Consider the following 9,138-nt stretch of genomic DNA (forward strand, 5'->3'; position numbering starts at 1 on the left):
AAGAGCCACAAAGGATTTTGTGCTGGGTCTTATGCAAGCAAAATAGAAGCTGTTCACTACTCTGGGATTTCAGGAAAGGCTGTTCGAGAAAGGGAAGAACACAGGATTTAACCATGCAGAATGAGGAAGGCCAGGAGAGTAAGGAATATTGCATAGTGAGAGAGATAGATATGTTTAAAAACTTGAACAGTAAGGAAGTCCGATGAGTTCAGGGAACCGAACAGAGCAGTGATATGGAGACAGACAGAGAATGGTTTGGGTGAGGCTGTCCATGCAAAGCCCGACAGACAAGCATAAGGAGTGTGGTCATTATCTTAAGACTTGTGAAAAAAATACTGACACATTTTAGGCAGAAATGGGAGTGGATATCACCAGTAATTGGATTTGTGTTTTAAAAGATCACTGTGGTGCCCCAAGTCGACATATGCTGCTGGGAACCTGGTTTCAGCTTTCTGGCCAACAGGTGATAGGATAGTACAGGGTACTTTATCAATGCTGAAACTGTGGGTCATTTCCCCTCCTTCATTCCACCAGCTCGGCCAACTCCCAGCCACTTTCCTCGGAAGCCAGCCACTTTCCTCGGAAGCCAGCAAGGCCCACAGAGTTTAGCTCAGGCCCCCAGAGCAAGTGTCAAGATGGGAACTCAGCTTTCAGGACCCCCAGACCACTGATCACCCAGCTCCAACTGCATGCCTTTGGAAAGGGAATTCTTTAAAACACGCTGGATTCTTTAAGGCTTGGTGATTATTTGGGTAGGAGGGCGAGCAATTATGTATCTTCTTTCCAGAAATCTTAATCTGATTTTCAGAAAAGCTAGAACTGGTACAGAGAAGAGAGCAGAGGTTGAGAAGGTATGAAAAATCCTAATGTCCTGAGGACACTGTAGGGAAAAGCTGGGTAAGGGTCCTTCCTTAATAGGGATTCAAAAGGAACTATAGAGGGATCAGCCTGGGGACACACAGAAAAAGGCAGATATGCTATGATCAAAGCATTCTTAGAAGTCAAAACCGAGGACCCACCGTACCCATAGCTGTTAGACACTTAGGGCAACCTTCTCTTTACCTGGTCTCCCTTGGGCTATCACCTTGTGGCAGTTATTTTAGGAATACAAGGAAGTTACAAAACAGAAATGGCTTGGTTTCCCCCCAGGAGAGAACAGGACCTCCTGGGTGCATAGCTGGGGGCTGTAACTGCAAGGCTGAGACTGATGGCTCCTGTCTCAGAACACATCTTGCCCAAGGTCAGGAGTAGTTTGTTCTTGGACACGTGCAGGACCCAGTCTGTCCAGCTCACCTGGATGAGAAGACAGGTGAGATAGTGGGAGGGGAACTGGAAGAGCGCCCAGGGGGGACTCGAGAGGGCACTGCAGGAGTCCTTCAGTTAATAGGTTACTGAGAAAAACACTCTGCAATTGCCAAAAGTAGCCAATGAACCCCTCCAAAATAGGGGTGCCTGTAGTAAGTGTTTTTGATCTAGGGAGATGTCTTCTTGGCAAGAATGCTAGTTTCTAGGCCATTAAACATGGCTATTCCATCACACCCCCAAGTTAGAGCTCCCCATTTAGGGTCTAGTTCCTGGTTCCTATGCCTCATTTCCCTGTTGCTCACCTCCAGGTCAGGAGCCAGAGATCACCTTCTACTCCCTCGGGGTGTGTGTATGTGTGTGTGTGTGTGTGTGTGTGTGTGTGTGTGTGTGTTGGCGGTGGGGAGCAGAAATAGAACTTGTGTTACCAGATGTAGAGGGTCTGGCCAGCTGTCACTGTCCAGCCAATATGCAGAGATGAGGATAGGTCCAAATGAACTTTATTTGTCAGTGGGCCAGTGATTCTGGAGAACAGCAAGAGTAGCCTCTCAATTCTGTACTGCCTCAGTTACAATTCGAATAACTTTTATAATGAAATACAAGGAAAAGAACCTAGAAAATTTTAACTTTATCTGATACGAAGTAACATCAAAGTAGTCTCCATTCTAGCAGTCCAAAATATTTAAACAGAAAGGTGATTTTTATTGTAACAAAATATCTAAGAGAATCATCAGAGAAAACATCATTATCATCAAAATAACCTTTACAAATATCACAACACCTATTGTCTATGTGACTCCCTCCTCAGAGTCTCCTCACATGAACATCCTCACAATCTTGGTGAAACCTTAACTAGATAATCACAGTGGGGAGGGGGATGTGCGGGAAACCGTGTGAGCTAAGCAGACTGGTCAGCCGTCCTGCTTCAGCTTAGCTTCTCAGACTCCATCTTGCAGACTGCCTTTCAGGCTTCCCTTGTAGACAGAGCACTGTCACTGAAGCTCATCTCCAGGATCCTCCTGTAAACTGTTTTCCAGAACTGCTGAAAGGACACAGGTAATTAAAGACTCTGACTGAGAAATACAGACCAAGCCTCCCTCTTGCAATGCTGTGTTTTGGGAGACAGGCCTGCTCAGTATCCTGGGAGGGAGAATTCTGATGAGCTGGCTTAGCTCTGTGAAGTAAGGCTAAGACATCCCCCTTTCCTTGTGAGTGCTCAGAACAAGGGCAGTAATCAGGACGTAGAGGTTTCAGATTAGGGCATTGCGCATCCCATATAATTTAAAAGTTAGTTTTGTTGTGGGGTGGGTGAAACTCTTTAGAAATGATTACACTGTTTGCCAGTTTGGAATTGATCTATTGTGAGATGGGCTGTTGATTACAAATACAGATTCCCAGACCTTAAAACCTTTGATTCAATAGGTCTGGGATAAGACTCAAGTTTCTGTATTTTTAATTAGTAGCCAAGATAGATTTCACTTAAAGACTACCCCCTTTTAAAAAAAACAGTCTGTGGGAGCCAGGAAGTGGCAACGTAAGCAGTGGTCATGCAAACTCTTTTCATTCCCGTTCTTTGATATGAGCAATTCATGTTCTCCCAGTTATATGTAAAGCCCTCAGAAAACGCAGCCTTGAGAAGAGTGCCCAGCCCCCTCTCTGGCCTGACAGCTGTTTCCTAGGCCCTCCTCCATAAAGACTCTGTGGTCACTATTATCGAAGGTCAGTGGGGGTCTAGGACTTGGGGAAGAGGAGCTACAAAGCACGGGAAAAAGCCCCACATCAGAATGGCCGAGGAAAGAACAATTCAGAAGCATGGCCCTGTGAAGGGCCTACTGACGGATGCTACCAATAGCAGACAGTGTGAATCAGCGTTAGTTCTTTTCTGTCTGCTGTAATTAAGTTTTCAGAAAATCTGTCAAACCCCATACCCTTATGCTTAGTGTCCATTAAAGCATGAAGGGTGGGGCCTGTGTCCAGGCTTTGGGCAGAGGATGAAGCAGGCCAGAGATAGCTGCAGCTCCATAAAGAAGCAGTAATGACAAGCCTGGAGGATCAGTTTTGGACAAGAGATGAAAGCATTACACAGAGGGCCTCTAAAATATCCTAGGATCAGGTACCTTTCAAGAGAGCAAGCCTCCAAATCTAAAGCACTAAAGGTGGCTGGGCATGGTGGCTCACTCCTGTAATCCTAGCACTTGGGAGGCCGAGGCGGGTAGATTGCTTGAACTCACAGGTTCAAGACCATTATTTCATAGAACCTTGGCCCTTAGGATGTTAATGCTGGCACCCCTTAAATGAAGCTCCTTACTGAAGTTAACTTTTAAATTAAATTAAATTAGTCAAGCTTCTCTATTACTGGATTTCTCAGAATCTGATGCTCTGTGAATCTTCTAATTCTGGAAGGAAAGGAATAGAGTTAATGTTTCTCAACATCCTGATCGTGATCTGAGGAAAAGAACTTGATCATGAAACTTTTTTTGTTGAGGCACATTCATCAACATTTCCCAGAGTGATCTGTCTCTGAAGGTGAGGAGAAGAAATGTTTTTAGTTGTCCCTGGTATTTATCCTCTGCTTTTTCCTTAGTAACAGAACCCCAGGATTTTAGCTGGGCACATTCCAACCAGAATACACCCTACATTTCCCACTGTCCATGCAAGTGGATGTGAATGTGTAATCAAGTCATTGTCATTGGAATGTAAATAGAAATGGTGAGTGAAAGTTTGGGATGTGAGGCCGGTTTTTTGCAGATATGATGGCTATGACCAGAGTAGCCACCTTGGACCAGGATGTGGAAGCCACGTACTGGGATATAAGCTTAGTATCTTACAGCGTGGTACCAATCCTGGCCCAACTACCTGCAGCCTTCTTTTCCGTGAGAAATAATTCCCTCTTGTTTAGACTCCTGTTACTTTGGGTTTGCTGTCATTAGTAACCATTTAGAAAATGTGTAATAATAATCCCATTGCTTTTTCTGTCTTCAAAATCTGTTGTGTATTAGGATATATATGTAACCTAGGAAATTATATAGAAGCCAACATGGCTGGGCACAGTGGCTCATGCCTGTAATCCCAACACTCCAGGAGATTCAGGCTGGTGGATTGCTTGGGCTCAGGAGTCCAAGGCCAGCCTGAGCAAGAGCAAGACCCCGTCTCTAAAATAATAGCTGGGCATTGTGCCAGGTGCCTGCAGTCAAAGCTACCTGGGAGGCTGAGGCAAGAGGAACAATTGAGGCCAAGAGTTTGAGGTTGCTGTGAGCTATGATGCTATAGCACTCTACCGAGGGTAACTGAGTCAGACTCTGTCTCCAAAAAGAACGAAAGAAAGGAACCAACAAAAAAAGAAGGCAACAAAAATGATAAAGCATATTAGAAAAGACACTTGAAGTAAATGGAGGGCTTTGGCTAACTGAGATTTAGGATCAATAAATATATTTTAACAATAAGTATGCTAATTACAATAAATCATATTATTAGGGAGTATTCTTATATATATAACTACTTCAATCTCTGTTCCTAATCAAAAAGTCCAGGAGACAGGGAGATTTATGTTTAATATTGGAATATAATTAACTGGTTTTCTTTTGGTAACCTTTTTCCCCTTTTTTCTTTAGAACCAGAATCTTGCTATGTTGTCCAGGCTAGACTCCAACTTCCAGGCACAAGAGACCTCCTGCCCCAGCCTGCTGAGTAGTTGGGCCTACAGGTGCTTGCCACTGCACCTTGCTTGCTAGTCTTCATTTTTCAATGACAAATATGGTACTATAAACAATCCCCAGGGCCACCGCCTCCTAGCCTTCATGCTGTACAATCAAGGGAACCACAGGAATTCTGGACAACCAGAGGCCGAAATGTTGTGTAGCATATTCTTGGCAACTGTGTAAGCTACATCCTGCTGGTAAGGTAAGCAAAGAGATACATCCTCTCTTCATTCCTCCTTCCTCCATTTCCCTATTTCTCAATAACCTCGCAGCAGGCTCCCCAGGTTTTTATTTGCAGGGTAGTAACTACCACCACTTAATGTTTCCTTCAGTGCTGTTGCGAGCACAGACGTTTTCCTTCCTCGGGGTGACCACACTGCTCATTCCGAGCACTGCCCTGTGAAGCTGATGCTTCTGTAAGATGGGGGGAGCACACACAGACAGAATATAAATGTAATTTATATAGTATGTTAGAAAGTGAAAATGAAATAGGAAAAGAGAGGGTAGAACAGTGAGGCTCAGAAATGAGTAGGAATTGCAACTGCAAATAGGTTAGTCTGTGGTGGCCTCGCTGAGCAAAAACTGAGAAGGGGAGAGAGAGTGGGCGAGGGTTCACATGCAGAAGAGGACTCCAGACAGAGGGGACAGCCCTAGCAAGCACCCTAAGCCAGGAACCTGCCTGACTTATTCAAGTAGGTTGGGGCAGAGTTGGGTGGGGGTGAGAATCTGCTTTAATGTGGTGCTCCTCAGCTCCCAGCTTCTGATTATTAAATGAAGATCAGGGTTACTCATTGCCCATTATGGCTGCATCTGAAACTGACTTTCTCTGACAAGTTCTTTTCCTCTGAGGTTCCCTATCTTTTTATTTCTGGCACAAGGGTGTTAATCCTTAAGTGAAATTACTCATTACAAATGTTTTCTCCCAGGCTGCCACCACTTGTACCTGTTTGGACCCAGTCTCAACGCTAACTCTGGAGTGTAACGCTCTAAAACATAGGGACAGTTCCGTTGCCTTGGTTAGAGATATCAGTAACACAGACACTTCCCTGCCTGTAAACTTAGAAAAGCACCTATAGTTCAGCTACTTGCAAGTTCGGGCAGGAAATAGTGAACATGTTAAGGTATGGAGATATACTTCTCTTTATACATTGGACGTGCTCGGGAAGACGTGCAAAAGCAAATTTTGTTAATTAAAAAACTCATCAAAAATTAAAATCATGCACAGCTTGGCGCCCATAGCACAGTGGTTATGGCGCCAGCCATACATCAAGGCTGATGGGTTCAAAATCAGCCTGGGCCAGCTAAACAACAATGACAACTGCAATCAAAAATAGCCTGGTGTTGTGACGGGTGCCTGTAAGTCCCAGGCTAAAGGGAGGCTGAGGCAAGATAATCACCTAAGCCCAGGAACTGTCATGTCATAGCACTCTACCGAGGGCCGCATAGTGAGACTCTGTCTTAAAAGAATAATAATAATAATAATAATTATGTACTTATATCTTTATGACATTGTGTAACATTTATCCAAAACAGGACAATTTGAACCCTGAAAGAATACCCTGAATGAAAGTTTTTGGAAAGTAAATAATCATGTGAAGGAGAAGCCAGAGCTAAGCTCTCAACACTCTGCAATTATAAGATACATGGGTAACATCTCAGTAACACAGCCTTGGTGATAAGGGCACCGGGAAGGGATTCGGCTCGCCTGCTAGCGAGATGAGAAGATCAGTGCTTGGGCAGTCTCTACACGTGTGGTGCAAAGCCAGGAGATTACCTCTATGAGAAGCTGCAGGAGCAGGCAATCGGAGAGTGTTCCTTTGTTGTTGTTTGTTTTTTTGTTTGATTTTGCAGTTTGGGGCCAGGTTTGAACCTGCCACCTCTGGTATATGGGGCCGGCACCCCACTCCTTTGAGCCACAGGTGCCACCTGAGAGTGTTCAATTCTTTCACCTACTCGCTCACTCAGGCTCTTTTGCTTGTTTCTGTCCCTTGAAGATTGTTTCTCTCTCTCTCTCTCTCTCCCTCCTGCTAAGGTGAATAACCCTCAGGCACCTAAGGGTAATTGTTCTGGAGAAAGATAGCACGACAGTCTGCCTCAGGACAATAGATGGGGGAAGGGGGGAATCATCTCCTGATTGCTCTTTTTTGTGGCCTGAACTATGCTTTTATTTTTCTTGTTGTATAGAAAGAGATGCATTCTTCAAAGTCTTTTCCAAAATTCTCTGTTCTTCTTAGACCATTTTTTACGCCACAATGTTTTTTTTCTTCTTACCAATTAGAAAGACATAGATATGTGTTACTTAACACAAGTCAGTTTTTTTTTTTAAGTCAGATTAAAAAAAAAAAAAAAAGACATAGAGGGTAGCGCCTGTGGCTCAAAAGGATAGGGCACCGGTCCCATATGCTGGAGGTGGCAGGTTCAAACCCAGCTCCGGCCAAAAAGAAAAAAAACTTTTAAATAAATAAATAAATAAATAGAAGACATAGAGATGTACAAAAGAGACTTTGTAGGTGCCTCTCCAAAAGAGAAATGATTTCATGATTTCAAGGTAAGAAACAGTAAAAGTAAGTTCATTTTCCCATTCTAAGATCAGCTCACTAGGAGATGACAGCAACAAAAAGAATTCTATTGTCTCAATAGATTGAGCCATTATCTTTTTACTTAGTTTTTATCTACTAACTTGCCATATAGGTTTCCCAAGAATACCATAGTTCAGTAGTTCCCAAATTTTACCATGTCTTAGACTCAGTTTTTTTTTTTTTTTTTTGATACACAGTCTCATTTTGTTGCCCTTGGTAGGGTGCTGTGGTGTCATACCTCACAGCAACCTCAAACTCTTGGGCTCTAGAGAGTCTCTTGTCTCAGCCTCCCAAGTAGCTGGGACCACAGGCACCTGCTACAATGCCCAGCTATTTTTTTATTCACTTATTATTATTATTATTATTATTATTTTGCAGTTTTGGCCGGGACTGGGTTTGTATATGGAGCCAGAGCTGTACACTTTGAGCCACAGGCGCCACCCAATGCCCAGCTATTTTTTAGAGACAATGTCTCACGCTTGCTCGGGCTGGCCTCAAACCTGTGAGCTCAGACAATCCACCCACCTTGGCCTCCCAGAGTGCTGGGATTATAGGCGTGAGCCACTGTACCCGGCCAGGTTGCCAATTTTTTAAATAATCCCTAACCCAGGTTACACCCAATCTCAGTTAAAGCAGCGTATCTCAAGGTGGGAGCCAGTAGTTTTTTTTTAATCCCCAGGTGATTCCAGTGTTCAGCCTTTGAGGAACTATTTCCTACTCTTCAGAAGCCCAGGGCTTGTCGTAAATTAATGTTAATGCCTGGCAATCATTTTTTGCCCTATCCTGGACATCATATGGCCATGATACTTGGTAAAACAAATTCAAGTGTTTGACAGGGTGCGACAGTATTGACAGGGTGCGACTCTTGCAATCCTCATCTCTTTCCATCACTACCTCAATCTTTCTGAAACAGATTCATCAATTAAATGAAAATAATAACTACTTCACAGGTTCATAACAAGGACTGATTAAAAATTGGCTAGTACACATTAGGACTTCACTGTTTTGGTTTATGGGTTTTGTTTGTTTGTTTGTTTGTTTTTGAGACAGAGGCTCACTTTGTCCCCCTTGGTAGAGCGCTGAGGCGTCACAGCTAACAGCAACTTCCAACTCCTGGGTTTAAGTGTTCCTCTTGCCTCAGCCTCCTGAGTACCAGGGACCACAGGTGCCTGCCACGCCAGGACATTTTTTCTTGCAGTTTGACTGGGGCTGGGTTACCAACCTGCCACCCTTGGTATATGGGGCCGGCACCCCACCCACTGAGCTACAGGCGCTGCCCAGGACTTCGCTATTTTTGAAAAGCCCACACTTGACTACTGGCAGGATGGAGGACTAGAAGCAGCCCATGCACACTGCTCTCAAGGACAGGACTGAAGGTTGCAGGTGATAGGGCACCGGTCCCGTATGCTGGAGGTGGCGGGTTCAAACCCAGCTCCGACCAAAAAGAAAAAAAACTTTTAAATAAATAAATAAATAAATAAATAGAAGACATAGAGATGTACAAAAGAGACTTTGTAGGTGCCTCTCCAAAAGAGAAATGATTTCATGATTTCAAGGTA

This window comes from Otolemur garnettii, unplaced genomic scaffold (genome assembly GCF_000181295.1).
Source record: "Otolemur garnettii isolate 467f Iridium unplaced genomic scaffold, OtoGar3 scaffold00276, whole genome shotgun sequence".
NCBI lineage: Eukaryota > Metazoa > Chordata > Mammalia > Primates > Galagidae > Otolemur > Otolemur garnettii.